The sequence below is a fragment of the Topomyia yanbarensis genome, chromosome 3, assembly GCF_030247195.1.
Source record: "Topomyia yanbarensis strain Yona2022 chromosome 3, ASM3024719v1, whole genome shotgun sequence".
NCBI lineage: Eukaryota > Metazoa > Arthropoda > Insecta > Diptera > Culicidae > Topomyia > Topomyia yanbarensis.
In genome coordinates this window covers 231,132,067-231,154,645 of record NC_080672.1, presented here as the reverse complement: position 1 = coordinate 231,154,645, position 22,579 = coordinate 231,132,067, and the positions used below count along the sequence as shown (strand labels likewise).

Here is a 22,579-nt window from a genome sequence, read left to right as displayed (position 1 = left end):
TCTGAGATATTTGCCTTTATCGTGTTAGTTACTCTCACAAGTTGATGAGTAGTTGAATGTCCAATACGAAATCCAAACTGCTCAGGAAGAAAAATAGAATTCTCATTGATATGTGACATCATTCTAGTTAGGATGATTTTTTCAAATAATTTACTAATAGAAGAGAGTAAGCTAATTGGTCGATAGCTAGATGCTTCTGGGGGTTTTTATCTGACTTCAAAATAGGAATAATCTTGGCATTTTTCCATCTTTCAGGGAAGTATGCTAATTCAAAACATTTGTTGAATATTTTGACCAAGTATCTCATGGTGATTTCGGGAAGGTTTTTAAGAAGAATGTTGAAAATTCCATCATAACCTGGAGCTTTCATATTTTTTAACTTTTTCATGATGGATTTGATCTCATCATAGTTTGTTTCAACAATATCGTCTAGAGACAATACTTGATTTGAAACGTTTTCATATTTTTGTAAGACTTCGGTTTCAATAGGACTCACAACGTTAAGATTAATCGTTTTAACGACATTCAATTAGCTAGAGATTACTGGGTAGGGAAAGTTATGAAACTTAGAGTCATTGTACTCAAGTGAGAGCAAGGATGTGAAGTAAACAGATCGGAAAACTAGAAGTGGCAGGGTCATTAGAACAGGCTTAATATCGTGCGGGCTTAATTTCATAACTTTCCCTACCCAGTAATCTCTAGCTAATTGAACGTCGTTAAAACGTAAAAAAAGAAAATGTAACTAACATAGTCGAAATAAAAAAAGGAAAAAAGTTAAGATTAAAATTATGGACGCTTTCAAACTGCTGAGCAAGTTATTGAGCTTTTTCTTCGTTTGTAAGAAGTATGTGGTCACCTTCCTTTAAAGCTGGAATTGGTTTCTGAGGTTTCTTAAGAACCTTAGAAAGTTTCCAGAAAGGTTTAGAATTTGGCTTGATTTGTTTAAACTCTTTCGCGAAATTTTCTTTTCTTAAGAGTGTGAATCTATGCTTAATTTCTTTTTGTAGATCTTGATAGATACATTTCATAGCAGGATCACGAGAACGTTGATTTTGACGTCTTCGAACATACTTCAAGCGAATCAATAATAGGAGTATTAAAATTTTTCTGTGTTGTTGGTACTGATAAATTTCTAGCACCAACTATAGAATTACTTAAATTTTGTAATGCCGTATCAATGTCAGCTTTATTTTGTAAATCAAGGTCATGATTAAAATTATTCTCAATATAAGTTTTGTACCTTTCCCAATTCGCTTTGTGATAACTGAACACTGAGCTAATGGGATTGGAAACAGCTTCTTGAGAAAGTGAAAAAGTTACTGGAAGATGATCAGAATCAAAGTCAGCATATGTAATCAATTCGCTACAAAGGTGACTTTCATCTGTCAAAACCAAATCAATTGTTGATGGATTCCTTACAGACGAACAGGGCCGTCGAGAGCCGCGGCGGGCCCCAAGGTTAGATTTACTGATGGGCCCTTCTAAACTTATTTATTTGAATTTTGGTTAGAGGAATTGTATACATTCAACTGTTCAAATCAAACTGTTTCTGCTAAACTTGCTATGGTTACGGGTACGCGGATACCCTTTCGGCCTGTTAAAAATGTACACAATGGTTAACAACGTTATTAGAGGTACACGGATCTAACTCGTGTATTAGCACTTCAATTGTGTTATCGCTAGAGGTACTGAATTCTTGTTACCACATTCAACGATATATTTCGTTTAGCGGAACTAACGCTTCTGCTTGGTTAATAGTCTAAAGAATAATCAATATGCTGTCTAACATGGTGAAATTGTAGGGTGTAGATATTGTTCATCTTTAGCTACATTTGTAAACTTGATATTTTTTCCACTTCTCCAACACGTGAATTTTAAGGACATATCTCGAAAAGTAAACAGGAATAGAGTTTGACACACTTTCTACTTTGATCGACACTCATTATTGTTCATGTTCAACATAGTAGGTTGGGGCAGGATATTTTGCTTCTGCGGTTTAGACAAAGCGATACACGGGTAGATTTATCTACTGGTAGCGGTGGATCAGTTTTTAGCTTTTGTTGTAAGCAAGATGAGAAGGTAGCAGATATAGCTCGTCATTCTCGTTTAAAAATATAAAATCGAAAAGATTTTATATTTATATAAGTTTGTCGAGAAAATTTTCTAATCAGAATTTTCATTTTATTTTTTTGGAAAGCAATGGATGTGTTAGTGTAAGAGCCGGTTTTGATACACTGTTGGAATATGTAGTAACTGACCAAAATAAAAATACAGAACGCAGTAATAAAGAATCAGACACAAATAAAACAAATGCGAGTACATCGGTCAACCGACTGCTGGTGCTGGTGGCTGAATTGAACTGATTTGATTTCTTTATTTCGCACATAACAATTGGGTTCTTATAGATATCATAAACATCTTTAGCAAGGCCCAAAATTATTGTTCTATCTTAACGCAATGCATTTTAAAAAAAATACTTTAAAGTGCTATAAAAACACAAATATACAAAAAATATTCATTTCAATTACCAGTTAATTAAGGTCAGTCTACCTTCTCATCTCACTCATAGTCGAAGCTAAAAATCGTTCCGCTATAGATACACGTCAAAAATTAGCCACACTGTAGCCGAGTTGTACTGCTATTGGTTTCTATAGGGTTACCAACCGTCCTTATTTTAAAGGACATGTCCTTATTTTCGAGGTTTTTGGAAAGCGTCCTTATTTTACTTCAAATGTCCTTATTTTTAGTCTCAAACCTTGGCATATACAGAGTGGTTCAACATGATGGTTTTAACAAGGCATGTCATTTTATTGTAGTTTAGTATTGTTTGCCACCACAGTATGCTCACGATTTTCAAATTATTTAACTATATTTCGAAAACCAGCGATCTGTGAGAAATGTGTTTCGTGCACTCCGTCCATAATATGGTCGATATAATCGGCCAACTGACTCCACTATTCACCATACAATCAAAGAGTGAAAGTTGCAGTTCTCGTTATTGGATGGTTAGCGAACAAATCGACCATATCCAGCACGCATTGAAGAAAACATTGACATTCCCATTGGAAACCAACTTTACTCGACTAATTAGCCAGATACCACTTGAAATACTCGAATCCATCATCAAAAATTTATTTATTTATACTGGTCTTCGATTTTCTCGTACAGACAGTTCCTTAATTAATAATAATTCTATGTTTAAAGGTAGTCTTAGTAATGTTAAAATCATACTTGTCAGCTACATCATTAAAATTACGACAGCATACATTGAACGGATTGTTTTGTGAAAAAAGAGTACGATACATCGGTAACCGAAAGAAATCAGTTCGTCTGGTGGGTCTAGGTGGTACGTTGAATCGGAGCTGGCTCAGCAACTCCGGGCTATCTATATTGTTTTCCAGAAGATCGAACACGAAGAGCCGTTGCAGCATTATCCTCCGACTTGCAAGAGTTGGCAAACGTAGAAGATTGCATCGATGTTCATAGGGCGGTAGACGAATAGGATCAGTCCAAGGTAGTAACCGCAGAGCGTAACGAACAAAGTGACGCTGAATTCGTTCGATGCGATTAATTTGAACAGCATGGTAGGGTGCCCACACAAGCACGCCGTACTCCAGGATGCTACGCACGAGTGCACAAAATAGCGTTTTTAGGCAATAAATATCGCTGAATTGCTGCGTGTTTCGCTTAATGAACCCCAGCACGGCATAGGCCTTGGCTGTAGTCATTGCTGTGCTGCGCGAAATTTAGTTTGTTATCGATGAGAATGCCTAGGTCCTTTATCGTATTAACTCGGTTGATACTGCTTTCTGCCATTCTATAATCAAATGTCAGGACATGCCTGTTTCGACAGAACGATATCACATTGCACTTTTGCACATTTACTTCCATCCCGTTATGAGTACACCAATTTAGCAGCATATCAATATCAGCTTGAATAGCACAGCAATCGACTGCCGACGCAATTACACGGAAAAATTTCAGATCATCAGCAAACATATACTTAGGAGACTGTATAGCGGAGCACAAATCGTTTACGAATAAAATAAACAGTAGCGGGCCCAAATGACTACCCTGAGATACACCCCCCTCTATCACAAACGGAGATGATCTCGTTTCATCTATGCGCACAAAAGCACTACGCTCGGTGAGGTATGACATTATCCACCGTGTCAACCACTCAGGAAGTCCCATGCGCTCAAATTTGGCCACGATTAACAATTGGACCAATCGAAAGGATTACCTCAAGCGCCAACATGGTCAACGTCTAAAAGAAATTGTTTTCAAACAATAAATGGCAAAAAATGTTCTTTCGATTGACAAATAAACATTTCGCGATTTACACCATTTTTAAAAATTTTGCGAGATCGAAAAAACGTCATGATGGATCACCCTGTATTAAATTATTCACATCAACTTTATTCCAACACGGTAAATTGGATATACCTAGAAAATTGGTAGTGGCGTAGTACCCATAAAATGGATACAAATTACCTACGAATAGGTTCCAATCCCTATTACATTTATCTACTTTTATGTAACATCCGATAGATTTGATAACCAATTACCAAATTTTAGGTGGATTCAAGTTACCTACTGCTGAGTATGTTCTGTTTTGTGGAATTTAGGTACAATTTACCTACACGTCCAGAAAAGTGCACGAACTTAGAAGTGGGTATATTCACTCTATCTAAATTAGGTAATTACGAGTCTATTACAACTACCTTATACATGAAAAAGAATACATAGTATAGAAATTTCCATCTATTAGTTGGTAAATCATACCTTCTGTTTGGGTACAGCGCTAGTACCAATTCTCTAGGTACATTCAGTTTACTGTGAAGAGAATCAATTTCAATTGTCAATTTCAAATACTTCCAGCGATTGTTTTTGTTAATGCATACTCTCGGCGACTCATTCCAATTAAAAGTTCTTTTACTCAGAAGTAACCAAAATTTGTTGAATAACTCGATATAGCCAAAGATGTTATCTTCGTTCAATATTGGCACTAGACCATTCCAATTTGTCTCGATCAAGATTCAACGTCCCAGTTCAACTGCGGGAACATAAGCCAGAATCCCGACTTTTTCAGAATTCTGGCTCAAGTGACAACTGATTCAGACTCCAATTCCGAATAGATTTGGCAGGGATGTCCTTAATTTGCTCTCAGTTCATTTGGTAACCCTAGTTTCTAGACAAGTTGTATAAGACCAGCTATTCGAGAAATTAAACAACTTGCTTAAAGTGCAGAAGGTGCTCAATCTGGCAGGAGCTAATACACTGTAATTACATCATATCAAACATTAACCAAGAACAGTCATTCGTTCCGCGAAGCACCCGCCAACGATAACTACAGCATATATATATATATATATATATATATATATATATATATATATATATATATATATATATATATATATATATATATATATATATATATATATATATATATATATATATATATATATATATATATATATATATATATATATATATATATATATATATATATATATATATATATATATATATATATATATATATATATATATATATATATATATATATGCTGTAGTTATCGTTGGCGGGTGCTTCGCGGAACGAATGACTGTTCTTGGTTAATGTTTGATATGATGTAATTACAGTGTATTAGCTCCTGCCAGATTGAGCACCTTCTGCACTTTAAGCAAGTTGTTTAATTTCTCGAATAGCTGGTCTTATACAACTTGTCTAGAAACTAGGGTTACCAAATGAACTGAGAGCAAATTAAGGACATCCCTGCCAAATCTATTCGGAATTGGAGTCTGAATCAGTTGTCACTTGAGCCAGAATTCTGAAAAAGTCGGGATTCTGGCTTATGTTCCCGCAGTTGAACTGGGACGTTGAATCTTGATCGAGACAAATTGGAATGGTCTAGTGCCAATATTGAACGAAGATAACATCTTTGGCTATATCGAGTTATTCAACAAATTTTGGTTACTTCTGAGTAAAAGAACTTTTAATTGGAATGAGTCGCCGAGAGTATGCATTAACAAAAACAATCGCTGGAAGTATTTGAAATTGACAATTGAAATTGATTCTCTTCACAGTAAACTGAATGTACCTAGAGAATTGGTACTAGCGCTGTACCCAAACAGAAGGTATGATTTACCAACTAATAGATGGAAATTTCTATACTATGTATTCTTTTTCATGTATAAGGTAGTTGTAATAGACTCGTAATCACCTAATTTAGATAGAGTGAATATACCCACTTCTAAGTTCGTGCACTTTTCTGGACGTGTAGGTAAATTGTACCTAAATTCCACAAAACAGAACATACTCAGCAGTAGGTAACTTGAATCCACCTAAAATTTGGTAATTGGTTATCAAATCTATCGGATGTTACATAAAAGTAGATAAATGTAATAGGGATTGGAACCTATTCGTAGGTAATTTGTATCCATTTTATGGGTACTACGCCACTACCAATTTTCTAGGTATATCCAATTTACCGTGTTGGAATAAAGTTGATGTGAATAATTTAATACAGGGTGATCCATCATGACGTTTTTTCGATCTCGCAAAATTTTTAAAAATGGTGTAAATCGCGAAATGTTTATTTGTCAATCGAAAGAACATTTTTTGCCATTTATTGTTTGAAAACAATTTCTTTTAGACGTTGACCATGTTGGCGCTTGAGGTAATCCTTTCGATTGGTCCAATTGTTAATCGTGGCCAAATTTGAGCGCATGGGACTTCCTGAGTGGTTGACACGGTGGATAATGTCATACCTCACCGAGCGTAGTGCTTTTGTGCGCATAGATGAAACGAGATCATCTCCGTTTGTGATAGAGTCGGGTGTGCCTCAGGGTAGTCATTTGGGCCCGCTACTGTTTATTTTATTCGTAAACGATTTGTGCTCCGCTATACAGTCTCCTAAGTATATGTTTGCTGATGATCTGAAATTTTTCCGTGTAATTGCGTCGGCAGTCGATTGCTGTGCTATTCAAGCTGATATTGATATGCTGCTAAATTGGTGTACTCATAACGGGATGGAAGTAAATGTGCAAAAGTGCAATGTGATATCGTTCTGTCGAAACAGGCATGTCCTGACATTTGATTATAGAATGGCAGAAAGCAGTATCAACCGAGTTAATACGATAAAGGACCTAGGCATTCTCATCGATAACAAACTAAATTTCGCGCAGCACAGCAATGACTACAGCCAAGGCCTATGCCGTGCTGGGGTTCATTAAGCGAAACACGCAGCAATTCAGCGATATTTATTGCCTAAAAACGCTATTTTGTGCACTCGTGCGTAGCATCCTGGAGTACGGCGTGCTTGTGTGGGCACCCTACCATGCTGTTCAAATTAATCGCATCGAACGAATTCAGCGTCACTTTGTTCGTTACGCTCTGCGGTTACTACCTTGGACTGATCCTATTCGTCTACCGCCCTATGAACATCGATGCAATCTTCTACGTTTGCCAACTCTTGCAAGTCGGAGGATAATGCTGCAACGGCTCTTCGTGTTCGATCTTCTGGAAAACAATATAGATAGCCCGGAGTTGCTGAGCCAGCTCCGATTCAACGTACCACCTAGACCCACCAGACGAACTGATTTCTTTCGGTTACCGATGTATCGTACTCTTTTTTCACAAAACAATCCGTTCAATGTATGCTGTCGTAATTTTAATGATGTAGCTGACAAGTATGATTTTAACATTACTAAGACTACCTTTAAACATAGAATTATTATTAATTAAGGAACTGTCTGTACGAGAAAATCGAAGACCAGTATAAATAAATAAATTTTTGATGATGGATTCGAGTATTTCAAGTGGTATCTGGCTAATTAGTCGAGTAAAGTTGGTTTCCAATGGGAATGTCAATGTTTTCTTCAATGCGTGCTGGATATGGTCGATTTGTTCGCTAACCATCCAATAACGAGAACTGCAACTTTCACTCTTTGATTGTATGGTGAATAGTGGAGTCAGTTGGCCGATTATATCGACCATATTATGGACGGAGTGCACGAAACACATTTCTCACAGATCGCTGGTTTTCGAAATATAGTTAAATAATTTGAAAATCGTGAGCATACTGTGGTGGCAAACAATACTAAACTACAATAAAATGACATGCCTTGTTAAAACCATCATGTTGAACCACTCTGTATATGCCAAGGTTTGAGACTAAAAATAAGGACATTTGAAGTAAAATAAGGACGCTTTCCAAAAACCTCGAAAATAAGGACATGTCCTTTAAAATAAGGACGGTTGGTAACCCTATAGAAACCAATAGCAGTACAACTCGGCTACAGTGTGGCTAATTTTTGACGTGTATCTATAGCGGAACGATTTTTAGCTTCGACTATGAGTGAGATGAGAAGGTAGACTGACCTTAATTAACTGGTAATTGAAATGAATATTTTTTGTATATTTGTGTTTTTATAGCACTTTAAAGTATTTTTTTAAAAATGCATTGCGTTAAGATAGAACAATAATTTTGGGCCTTGCTAAAGATGTTTATGATATCTATAAGAACCCAATTGTTATGTGCGAAATAAAGAAATCAAATCAGTTCAATTCAGCCACCAGCACCAGCAGTCGGTTGACCGATGTACTCGCATTTGTTTTATTTGTGTCTGATTCTTTATTACTGCGTTCTGTATTTTTATTTTGGTCAGTTACTACATATTCCAACAGTGTATCAAAACCGGCTCTTACACTAACACATCCATTGCTTTCCAAAAAAATAAAATGAAAATTCTGATTAGAAAATTTTCTCGACAAACTTATATAAATATAAAATCTTTTCGATTTTATATTTTTAAACGAGAATGACGAGCTATATCTGCTACCTTCTCATCTTGCTTACAACAAAAGCTAAAAACTGATCCACCGCTACCAGTAGATAAATCTACCCGTGTATCGCTTTGTCTAAACCGCAGAAGCAAAATATCCTGCCCCAACCTACTATGTTGAACATGAACAATAATGAGTGTCGATCAAAGTAGAAAGTGTGTCAAACTCTATTCCTGTTTACTTTTCGAGATATGTCCTTAAAATTCACGTGTTGGAGAAGTGGAAAAAATATCAAGTTTACAAATGTAGCTAAAGATGAACAATATCTACACCCTACAATTTCACCATGTTAGACAGCATATTGATTATTCTTTAGACTATTAACCAAGCAGAAGCGTTAGTTCCGCTAAACGAAATATATCGTTGAATGTGGTAACAAGAATTCAGTACCTCTAGCGATAACACAATTGAAGTGCTAATACACGAGTTAGATCCGTGTACCTCTAATAACGTTGTTAACCATTGTGTACATTTTTAACAGGCCGAAAGGGTATCCGCGTACCCGTAACCATAGCAAGTTTAGCAGAAACAGTTTGATTTGAACAGTTGAATGTATACAATTCCTCTAACCAAAATTCAAATAAATAAGTTTAGAAGGGCCCATCAGTAAATCTAACCTTGGGGCCCGCCGCGGCTCTCGACGGCCCTGTTCGTCTGTAAGGAATCCATCAACAATTGATTTGGTTTTGACAGATGAAAGTCACCTTTGTAGCGAATTGATTACATATGCTGACTTTGATTCTGATCATCTTCCAGTAACTTTTTCACTTTCTCAAGAAGCTGTTTCCAATCCCATTAGCTCAGTGTTCAGTTATCACAAAGCGAATTGGGAAAGGTACAAAACTTATATTGAGAATAATTTTAATCATGACCTTGATTTACAAAATAAAGCTGACATTGATACGGCATTACAAAATTTAAGTAATTCTATAGTTGGTGCTAGAAATTTATCAGTACCAACAACACAGAAAAATTTTAATACTCCTATTATTGATTCGCTTGAAGTATGTTCGAAGACGTCAAAATCAACGTTCTCGTGATCCTGCTATGAAATGTATCTATCAAGATCTACAAAAAGAAATTAAGCATAGATTCACACTCTTAAGAAAAGAAAATTTCGCGAAAGAGTTTAAACAAATCAAGCCAAATTCTAAACCTTTCTGGAAACTTTCTAAGGTTCTTAAGAAACCTCAGAAACCAATTCCAGCTTTAAAGGAAGGTGACCACATACTTCTTACAAACGAAGAAAAAGCTCAATAACTTGCTCAGCAGTTTGAAAGCGTCCATAATTTTAATCTTAACTTTTTTCCTTTTTTATTTCGACTATGTTAGTTACATTTTCTTTTTTTACGTTTTAACGACGTTCAATTAGCTAGAGATTACTGGGTAGGGAAAGTTATGAAATTAAGCCCGCACGATATTAAGCCTGTTCTAATGACCCTGCCACTTCTAGTTTTCCGATCTGTTTACTTCACATCCTTGCTCTCACTTGAGTACAATGACTCTAAGTTTCATAACTTTCCCTACCCAGTAATCTCTAGCTAATTGAATGTCGTTAAAACGATTAATCTTAACGTTGTGAGTCCTATTGAAACCGAAGTCTTACAAAAATATGAAAACGTTTCAAATCAAGTATTGTCTCTAGACGATATTGTTGAAACAAACTATGATGAGATCAAATCCATCATGAAAAAGTTAAAAAATATGAAAGCTCCAGGTTATGATGGAATTTTCAACATTCTTCTTAAAAACCTTCCCGAAATCACCATGAGATACTTGGTCAAAATATTCAACAAATGTTTTGAATTAGCATACTTCCCTGAAAGATGGAAAAATGCCAAGATTATTCCTATTTTGAAGTCAGATAAAAACCCCCAGAAGCATCTAGCTATCGACCAATTAGCTTACTCTCTTCTATTAGTAAATTATTTGAAAAAATCATCCTAACTAGAATGATGTCACATATCAATGAGAATTCTATTTTTCTTCCTGAGCAGTTTGGATTTCGTATTGGACATTCAACTACTCATCAACTTGTGAGAGTAACTAACACGATAAAGGCAAATATCTCAGAGAGCTATTCCACTGGAGTTGTTCTTCTAGACATCGAAAAAGCTTTTGACAGTGTTTGGCACAAAGGTTTAATTGCCAAAATGTGCGATTTCAATTTTCCAATTTACATAATAAAGATAATTAAAAATTATCTTACTAACCGTACCCTACAGGTTACTTATCAGAATTTTAAATCTAATAAGCTACCCGTTAAAGCAGGCGTCCCTCAAGGATCAAGCGTCGCACCAATACTTCACAATATTTTTACCTCTGATCTTCCAAATCTACCTACAGGCTGTAAAAAGTCACTTTTCTGTGATGATACTAGCATCTCAGCCACTGGGTGGAGTCTTCGTCAGCGATGCCAACCTTCCAGTTTAAACTGGATTCTTCCAGTTTTTTTTACAATATCCAGTCAAACAGACAATCGGAAAAATCTTCCAGTTTTTTGAAATTTTAGCCAGTTTTATCCAGTTTTTTTAATATTCATTTATTTTGTTTTCTTTCTAACAAATTGTAACTCGATTCACAGAATTTTCAAGCAAGCGATGGGATGATGCAGAGTGCCGCAGAATAAGATTTAAATCCACCGTGACCTGAACTCTTTTTATACTACTTGTGAGTAAAACGGTACAAGAATGTACATTTTGATACGATTTCAAATGAATTTTACTCAAACATAAAGGTGGCAGTACATTGTGTCAAATATTTACATGAACATTTGTTGTATTCGCAGCTAGTTGCTATACTATCGTAAGAAAGGATTAAGCGCATTCTCAAGTTTAGTAAAGGGTCTTAAATTTACGATTTTGTGGATTTTGTGTAGATTGAAAATCTTCAAAACAGTAAAATTCGACTGTAACTATTAGAATTACATTCAAATTCAGATGTTTTAATATTTTTTAAAATTTGGACAACAATATCAAAAACTGACTCAAATTTTCAATAAAAGGTTTGGAACATACGTGTTTACTTAAAATTACGTTCATTGAATCGTTGACTTAAACATAACAAGAGTATAGTAGGTTTTTTCGAGCATCCAGTTTTTTTCCAGTTTTTTTTCTAGAAAGGTTCCAGTTTTTTTGAAAAAAATGTTGGCAACGCTGGTCTTCGTATTATCTGCAGTCGACTGCAACGAAGCTTAAATATTTTCAATGATTACCCGAAAAATGAAAAATTTCCACTAATGCGACAAAAACACAATTGATTGTGTTTCCGCATAAGCCAAGAGCTTCTTCTCTTAAACCAAATAATAACCAAAGAGAATAGTGAAAGAGACGAAGAGTGAAAATCAGTCAAAACGGCAACACTCCCTTTATGATGATTTCAACACTAGAATTTTGGCAACCGCTTCCACAGGCAGCACTTTACATGACTCCTATTATATTTTGAAAACAAACCGTATGTCGATCGTTGGATTTGTTTATCAAACGATGCGCATTTCGAAACAAAGAGATGAAATAATTCTAAAGCTTGTTTTTACTCATACATATACTCTAGAATGCACCTCACAATCACGATTGAACCAAATTCTGACGAAAATTGAAATTTCTTTTTTAATAGATGTACAATACTTATCTCCTCCAACTCAGGTATGGGTAATGTTTATTTACATTGCACGATTGGTCTGCTTAATAAGGTATTTGTGGCTTCACTCTATTCGTCTCTTTCCCTATTCTCTTTGATAATAACCATATTATTAAATTTAATGGTTTGAATTTAACGTGGACAGATCAAGTTAAACACTTGGGTTTGATTTACGATAAAAAACTCACTTTTAAGGATCACATTGAAGGTATCCAAACCAAATGCAACAAATATATAAAATGTTTATACCCTCTTATAAATAAGAATTCTAGGCTCTGCCTAAAGAACAAACAATGGCAATGCTATGTGCAGTGTCAATCTGGGCAAGTTGTTGTGCTACTAGGAAGAAAACGCTTCAAAGGATTCAGAATAAACTTCTGAAAATGATTTTGAAGCGTCCTCCCTGGTTTAGCACAAATGAGTTGCACAGACTTGCAAAAATAGAAACATTAGAAATTATAACGAACAGTATTATAAGCAACTTCCGACAAAAATCGTTGATTAGCTCTCTTTATAGTTTATAAGTTAGTTTATAAGATTTGTTTAGCTCCTTATTCAGAAGATAAGTAGGTTTAAAACATCCTACTGAAAAAAAAATACTTAACTGCGAAAGCATATTATAACTTAATAATAATTAACTGAATCATGTAAACAATAGGGCTGAAAAGTCACCACTTGTGGCTGAACACCCAATATACTAAATTAGAAATGCAATGCAAACAAAACAATATAATCACATAGAAAATAATATAAAAAAAACAAAGATTCTCAGCCATTTATAGTGGATGACAAATATTCACACTATCTAAACAGTGTGTCTGGTTCACCCCAATGAAAAGATGTCAGTTTTTATGTCTTGAACTTCCATTTCCAGACGGTTTCCAGTACAGATACTTTTTATAACAGACTAGCGGAGAGAAAAACAGTTAAACTAGCAACCATGAATGTATACTGGCATCACGGAAGCTCCCATAAGCCAAAGAGAATAGGGAAAGAGACGAATAGTGTGAAGCCAAAAATACCTTATTGAGCAGACCAACCGTGCAATGTAAATAAACATTACTCATGCCTGAGTTGGAGGAGATAAGTATTGTACTTCTATCAAAAAAGAAATTTGAATTTTCATCAGAATTTAGTTCAATCGTGATTGTAAGGTGCATTCTAGAGTATATGTATGAGTAAAAATAAGCTTTAGAATTATTTCATCTCTTTGTTTCGAAATGCACATCGTTTGATAAACAAATCCATCGATCGACATACGGTTTGTTTTCAAAATATAATAGGAGTCATTTAAAGTGCTGCCTATAGAAGCGGTTGCCAAAATTCTAGTGTTGAAATCATCATAAAGGGCGTGTTGCCGTTTTGACTGATTTTCACTCTTCGTCTCTTTCCCTATTCTCTTTGCCATAAGCTTTGCATAGGCTTCCTCTTGCACTTCCCCTCTCCAAACCCTCATGCTCATTTGGCTGCACTTTGTGGCAGTCTGTTTGGCTGCAATTTTTGACATTTCGCTAGTCTGTGTATGAAGTGTCTGTAGTTTTCAGCTTCCCGAGATTCGAGAAATAAACAAGAATTCCCGAATACAGAAAAATAAAGAAATAAATTGTTTTCTTAAAAATGAAACAATATATTTAAGAGTTTCAAATCTGATTGATTGCATGCGAGAAATGCTTCAATACACCTTAATACATTTAATACGCCGAAAATACACTAGTGCACTAAAAATTCGTTACTTCCGGAAGAATTTTTCAATTCGTCGAAAATACGCTGATACACAAAAATACGTTAGTACCGGAAATATTTTTCAATGCGTCGAGAACAATCCAGTAATGCCATACAAATATTACATTAATTTCATGCCAAATTTCAATAGTTGACAGCAAACTGTTGTCGTGAGCACACGTTTTTTTGAAGACAGCTATAATAGTTTTTTCTTTAACGAAATTTGCGGACTTAGTCCGGCATATTATATCAAACTAAATTTCGATATTCGGAACCAGCAACTGCCAGAATGGCATCATCGGTTGACAAAACGTTTGTCATCAACTTTAAAGTTGTACCGACCAAACTAAATCTTCCCGCAATCGCCGAGTTTATAACAAAAAATCTCGCTATAGAAGCGACTAAGTTACAGCACCTGCAAGTCAGCAATGGACGTGTCTTCGTGGGCACCGATTCCGCTTAAACAGCACAGGACATTGTACAAGAGCACAACATGAAACACCAGCTAGAACACGATGGAAAATCCTACAGCATTCCACTGTCAATGGAAGATGGATCTATTGAGGTTAGAGTTCATGACCTCCGCCCGAGCACAAGTAACAGACAGCTAGCATACCGGATGCGTGAGTATGGTGAAACTATCTCAATCCGCGATGAAGTCTGGAAAGATTTTTTCCCTGGTGTACCAAATGGAGTGAGAATTATGCGCATGAAACTTGTAAAACCGATACCGTCATATGTGATGGTGGACACGACTATGACTCTCATAACCTACAAAGGTCAAGTCGCCACATGCAAACATTGCAATCGACGAGTTCACTATGCTCAAAAGTGCTCTGAGTATGCAAAATCTCTGAAGCCGAGCGTCAGCGGTCGTCTAACACTGGCCGAAATCGTGAAAAACGGCGACGGTCGGTCACTCTCGCAGCCGACTTTTCGTCAACCAAACACTGTTGGCTCCGCAGGCTTAAAAAAGGGCACATCTCACCACGGGTCAAATATCTCGTTGGCTGGTGGCCGAGCCATTTCAAAGCACACCTGAGAACAGAAATCAGCAACAAACAGAAACAACCAGTACATCCCAAACTGCAAACGATTGTCAAATCGTGAACGTTACGAGTCCATTTGCCGGCTTCACAGACGAAAGCGACGATCCGACTGCAGACAAAATCAAAACCAGCACAGTGAGTTCAAAAAGATCAGCATCGCCTCTCGAAAATGAAAGAATAAACAACGAAAAAAGACCGTCCCGGAATGACACACGGCTAGATCCACATCACACACGATCGTCTTCGCGCAACAAACAGTAAATAGAAAAACTACCCTGAACCAGCCTCATCTCAGCAACAACAAGCAAATGAATGTGCCAACTGCTTCTTCCTCGCTTGTGCCTCTGCTGCTGTACCCGGTCCTCGCCGATCTCATCAAAACAACAAGAAAAAAAGTGCAAATTTATTACCTGCTCCCGCAACAGATGAACCGTTGTCAACTGCCTCGCAAATTTCGATCATTATCAGCTGCTGTCGACGGTGTTGTATCCTGGATCTCCTCACTCTGCCTGCGCAGCAGAAAAGTCATCACAGTGCAATCTTCTGACCTGCCCCGTCGGTTCAACAATGAAATGCAGCTGCACACATTCACAGTTCGTGATAAAAAATCGACCTGCTATGCGTCTCAACACCGAAATAACAAATTGTATCTGGAAGCAGAAATTTTGGCTGTCCTGGTAAGCATCTTGGGCAGTATATGTCCCGCCGAAGCAACAAATGATACTACCACCCTCAGCAAGTTTCCACCGTTCCCAGCTTCCCCCGCTGCCGCTAAGCCCTGCTGCTATTCGTCGTGTCGGCGAAACAGAAACAAATACAGAATACAGTGTTACTTCACTGCACCCATCAACTATCCATCTCGATTGTCCAACAATAAAATGATTACGCAAGCGCTCGTCGTCAGGTAAAATTCGACTAGCTTCGCCGTCTGCAGCAGCAACAAACTGGATGTGAAAGCAGCATCCTTCGATTCCCTGTTTCCATCTCTCCATACTCACCTCGCCACCGAAACGCCGCCCAGCGACTATCTGTCCAGTCGGGGAAAACGTACGCAAGCCTCCGCCGGCTGTGATGGCACCCTGCATAAAACGAAAATGTCAGCCGCGTCGCCAGTTTCCACGGTAAGCATTTTGGACAGTATATGTCCCGTCGAAGGAACACAAGATACTACCACCCTTAGCAAGTTTCCACCGTTCCCAGCTTTACCCGTTGCAGCTGAACCCTCCTGCCATTCGTCGTGTCGGCGAAAAAAAATGCAGTCTGCCGCGTTTCGTTACTGCAGTTACACTCAACAATTATCAAATATCCGGCGTCGGACAAATTCTGACTAGCTCTTCGTCTCAACACCGCATCAACAAGACGGATGTGCAAGTAGCGACTTTCGCTTCCCTCCTTCTACCTCTCCCAGCTCACGGCGTATCCGAAACGGCACCCATCAGCTACCCGTCCTGCCGGGGTAACCTTATATTGTATCTGCAAACGGCCGCCAGCTGTCAGGAAACTCTACAAAAAACGAATATGCCAGCCGCGTTTCCAGCTTCCTCGGTAAGCATTCTGGACAGTATATGTCCCGCCGAAGCAACATATGATACTGCCATCCTCAGCAAGATTTTAACTTTCCCAGCCGCCTGCTCAAGCTGCTCCGCTGGTTCTCCTGTCGCAGCTATGGTGACAACGCTCAGCTGGTGGCGCAAACATGTCAACGAGCCGCCTTCTCAGCGATCAAATGGCTGACATGAGGAGCTACAAGATTGCTACAATCAACATGAACGCAGTGACAAATGGGACAAAGCTCGACGCCCTGAATTCATTCATCCGATCCGCTGAACTTGATATCATTTTCCTGCAGGAAGTGGCAACGATACATCTCAACATACCAGGCTTTATCATTGAGTACAATATAGACGAGCACAAAAGAGGAACAGCGATTGCAGCACGAAGTTTTCTCACCTTCACCCATGTAGACAGAAGCATGGATTCAAGGTTAATCAGTGCACGGATCAATGGCGTAACTTTCATTAATGTGTACGCAGCATCGGGAACTCAAAATCGCAACGCAAGGGAAAATTTCTACAACACAGTTTTACCATACTACTTCTATAATGCTACGAACACTGTCATCATTGGTGGTGATTTCAATTCGGTAGTAAACCAAAAAGATGCCACTGGTTCAAACGCGCATAGTCCAATGCTAAAACGATTCATGACTGCCTTTGGTGTAGACGACAGCTGGGAGCTTTTAAACCGCCAGCATGTTGAATTCTCCTTTATCAGATCGGACTCTGCCTCTAGGATAGATAGGATTCTTGTCACACCGAATATGCGAGAATGGATTCGAACCGCAAATTTTGCTGCAACGGCTTTTTCAGACCATAAAGCATACATAATTCGCACTGTTCTTCCAACACTTGGAAATCCACCTGGTCGGGGAATATGGCGTATGCATCCAAGCCTGGTTGATGATCCAGCGGTCATTGAGGAACTGCACGTGAAATGGGGATACTGGACAAGGCATCGACGAAATTATCGTACTTGGATAGACTGGTGGATTCAATTCGTGAAACCTAAACTGATCTCCTTCCTAAAATGGAAATCGTCCATTCAAAGGCGCTCATTCCATGATACAATGGAATTGTACTACGCCATACTTCGCTCAGCATATGATCGGTATTATGGCGATCCCCGTCAACTGGAAACAATCAATCACATTAAAGGACGGATGCTCTCTTTACAGCGTAGCTATGCACATCGCACGCGGTGCTGGAACGAAATATACATAGCAGGAGAAAACACATCAATTTTTCACATAGCAAACCAGAAGAGCCGACGAACCGAAACCTCGATTAATATACTGCAGAATGGAGATGATACAATACGAGAGCCAAATGCGATACACCAGAGTGTGCAAGAATACTTTGTTAGCTTATACTCTTCCACGCACCCGGTCGAGAACGACGACTTCAACCCAACACAGCGCATCCCGAGTGAAAATGAGGACAATCAGCGAGTAATGGATGAAATTTCTTCAGGCGAAAATCTACAAGCAATCAAATCGAGCGGCTCACGGAAATCACCCGGCAACGATGGCTTGCCAAAAGAGTTCTACCTAAAGGCATGGCAAGTGATTGAAAGAGAGTTTACTTTTGTCATCAACGAAGCAATGTCCTCTAATGCTCCTAAAGAATTCTTTGATGGAGTACTAGTGCTTGTTAGGAAAAAGAAGGGCGATAACAGCGTCAAAGCTTTCAGACCGATTTCACTCCTAAATGTGGACTACAAAATATTCGCTAGAATAATTAAAAACAGAATTAATCCCTTGCTCCCATTGGTGCTATCAAAACATCAAAAATGCTCCAATGGGAAGCGTAACATATTTGAAGCCACTGTTCGGATACTTGACCGCTGTTGTGAACTGAAAGCGAGACTTGGGAATGCACTGCTGGTTGCTTTTGATTTCGACCATGCTTTTGATAGGGTAGAGTACAACTTCCTGGCAAGCACCATGGCAAAAATGAATTTCAATCCTGATCTGGTTAACCTTCTAATGTACTGTACAAACAACAGTTTTTCCAGGGCGCTTATCAATGGCAAACTGGGAAATGAAATAAAAATAGAGAGATCACTATCAATGCTTTTGTTTGTAATCTATTTGCAACCACTGCTTGATATACTGCACAGAGAATTTCCACATGCTGTTTTGAACGCCTACGCCGATGATATTTCTATGTTTCTCGGCAGTGACTATCAGGTGCGAGCTGTTCTAAACACCTTTGAAGCATTCGGATTTGTTTCTGGGGCAAGAATAAACACCCAGAAAACTAAAGCCATAAGGACCGATCTGATAAACTTGACACCACAAAATGAGTGGTTGCAGATACAAAACACAGTGAAAATCCTCGGAATACATTTTGCTGAAGACTTCTCCGACACAGTTGACCGCAATTGGGCTTCGGTTTTACGAGGGTTTCAAACGTGTATGTGGATGAACAACGTCCGAAATCTGAATCTAGTACAAAAAGTCATTTTGATAAATACTTACATAACATCGAAGCTATGGTACACAGCATCTGTAATTCCACTTCCAAACAAGCATAGTGGAAAGTTTATCTCGAGAATTGGATCATTTCTATGGTATGGGAAAAGATGGACCAGGATAGCTTTCGAAACGCTGATACTTCCTAAAGACAGAGGAGGGTTAAATCTACATTCACCACCGATCAAAACCAAGGCTCTGCTGACAAATCGAATGATACAAATCGCTTCAGATCTCCCTTTTCTTTGGAGTTTCTTAGAACACAACGCCAATCCCCCACATCTACTGGCCATACCCCGGAAATACGAACACATTCAAACAGTGGTGAAAGAATCTGCTTTTCTAGCTGATGAAATCGCAAGAACGCCTAGCTCCAGTATAATATACTGCAGCTTCCTAAAACAACTGAAGGAACCGAAAATAGTGAGGAAGAATCCACTACGCGACTGGAAGAAAGTATTTAGACACATCCACTCCAAGCTGCTAAAATCGGATCAACGATCTGCGTGGTATTCAGTTGTTCATCGCAAGATAATTACCAACGAGCTACTCTACAAAATGAATAGACGAGCCGACGCCGACTGCAGTATTTGTCCTGATCAAACAGATAGCATCGAGCATCACCTTCTTCAATGTAGCGAAAACAAAACTATCTGGGTATACCAACGGAACGTCTTCGTAGCGATTGATCGACGGCTAATACAACTACAACCTGAGGATTGGATCTACCTAGTACTCCAACACCAATCTAGACGGACACGCCAGCTGATACTGAAGGAATTCTCCCAGATGTTATGTTACATGACCAGTACACCAACGAACCAAAAAACTGTAGAAGGATATAAATTTTATTTACAATGTAATTAAATAAGTAATAATAAGAGACTGGACAATAAATTTTTACAAAAAAAATGAAGCTAATTCAGTATATTTCTTATTATGACATAGCGTATGTTTATTTCAAGCTAGATTGTTTACTTTTCTCGGAATTGGGACTTCCAGCAAACGGATTCAGAATCGGCGAATCATTAAAATGACAAGTAGGCAGAAATCAATCAGAATTCTTGTTAGTTTGATTCAGAGGAACAATCCCATAATCTTTAAAGAAAACAAACATCCCGTACATTTGAAAATACTACCAGGGGACGTGAACATAGGTAAATCCGAAACTTCCCGCCTGCATCAGTAGGAAATTTGCTCGTTTTATCGACATAAACAATAGTTTAATGTTTACCCTAAAAAGTGAAGCAAGTTCGCAGTTTCCGTTGCGATGGATCATTTTGTTTAGATATATAGGTTGCATTATAAATCAACACTCGTTGGGGGAATAGAATCGAAACCAACGCTCGATGGATTGAGAATGCAAAACACAAGATTGTACGCAGCTCACCTGGGTTCGATTCCCAACCCCGCATAGGGTTAGAGATTTTTCCACAAGAGAACCAGAAAAGAGGCGAATGACCCTAAGGTTAAAACCTCTATAATCAAAATAATAAAAAAATATACAAAACACAAGAATCCGAATTACGAGCAGTGTTACGAAATTTCAAAATCAGTTACCTATTTCTGCTTGCATTTACCGAAACCGACATTCAGATTCAACGCCTCTCTCATTCATTCACTTTCTAACTGACTGAAATTTTATGCAGAATCGAATGCTTGAGTGTAGAGGAAATATAAATTCATTCACCAACCAAAGCATTCATTTGTTATCAGCGATGCCAACCTTCCAGTTTAAACTGGATTCTTCCAGTTTTTTTTACAATATCCAGTCAAACAGACAATCGGAAAAATCTTCCAGTTTTTTGAAATTTTAGCCAGTTTTATCCAGTTTTTTTAATATTCATTTATTTTGTTTTCTTTCTAACAAATTGTAACTCGATTCACAGAATTTTCAAGCAAGCGATGGGATGATGCAGAGTGCCGCAGAATAAGATTTAAATCCACCGTGACCTGAACTCTTTTTATACTACTTGTGAGTAAAACGGTACAAGAATGTACATTTTGATACGATTTCAAATGAATTTTACTCAAACATAAAGGTGGCAGTACATTGTGTCAAATATTTACATGAACATTTGTTGTATTCGCAGCTAGTTGCTATACTATCGTAAGAAAGGATTAAGCGCATTCTCAAGTTTAGTAAAGGGTCTTAAATTTACGATTTTGTGGATTTTGTGTAGATTGAAAATCTTCAAAACAGTAAAATTCGACTGTAACTATTAGAATTACATTCAAATTCAGATGTTTTAATATTTTTTAAAATTTGGACAACAATATCAAAAACTGACTCAAATTTTCAATAAAAGGTTTGGAACATACGTGTTTACTTAAAATTACGTTCATTGAATCGTTGACTTAAACATAACAAGAGTATAGTAGGTTTTTTCGAGCATCCAGTTTTTTTCCAGTTTTTTTTCTAGAAAGGTTCCAGTTTTTTTGAAAAAAATGTTGGCAACGCTGTTTGTTATTATGTCGACAGTTTGAAGGCAGAAGTTAGCTTCTTTTACATTTTCGAGCATAAGTGAACTGCGTAATCTATATCTGGTGCCCTTTTAAGCGATAATCCCTCTCAGAGCCAGCATCACGCAGAAGAATCAGGCCTTTTTGAATCAACAAAACGTTTTGTTGAATCTAAAACGTGGCAAATGACTGTTTCAAACTGAAATGGGCGTTTTTCAAAAGCATGTATTTGGTTTAGTTCAACAAATACTTCTGTTTACATTTTAAATAGAAACATTGTTGAATCAAAATAAAATTTGGTAGATCTAACTAATCCCTTTGTTAAAAACCAACAGAATCTTTGTATAATTTCAACTAAATTTGAGTTGTTCTCTCCTTTGGTTGATACAAAAGATTAGTTTTTGTTCCTTCAAACTTGTTTGTTCGGTTAAACCTAACATGATTTTGTTGTTTCAAACGAAATATTTGTTGAAACTACTGAAAAGCCAACAAATGAATTAGTTGGTAATTTCAACCAACAGTATTGATTGAATCAAACCTGAATCTTGTTTGTCACTATATCAAACGGGCAAATTGTTATTTAAAACCAACATTTGTTTATTTTTACTAATTTTTTTCTGCGTGATAGACATAAAATTCAATTTGCTTCTGAAACCGAACATGTCCGTACCTGAAAGCGCTGCGTCAGAACGAATGGCGATGAAAACGAACCAAAAATTTTATTCATCGCAGCGGGCATGAATTGAATTTCGTTTTCTTTCAAGTTCATGCAGCGATGTCAAACTCTAATTACGAGTCGCTTCCGATCAACTTGCAGGAA

At 37.5% G+C, this 22,579-nt stretch overlaps 1 protein-coding gene across 4 annotated transcripts in view; it reads left to right on the top strand.

Moving 5' to 3' along the window:
- Positions 1-22,579, top strand: part of LOC131688995 (uncharacterized) — a 327,429-nt gene that overhangs the window by 19,755 nt on the left and 285,095 nt on the right. Inside the window, exon 1 of one of the 4 annotated variants that reach the window (XM_058973714.1) lies at positions 21,136-21,271. The exons of the other annotated variants lie outside the window; for them this stretch is intronic. The gene's annotated coding sequence lies outside the window, so the exon portion shown is untranslated. Of the gene's footprint in view, positions 1-21,135; positions 21,272-22,579 lie in introns of those variants that run through there. 4 annotated transcript variants of the gene reach the window in all.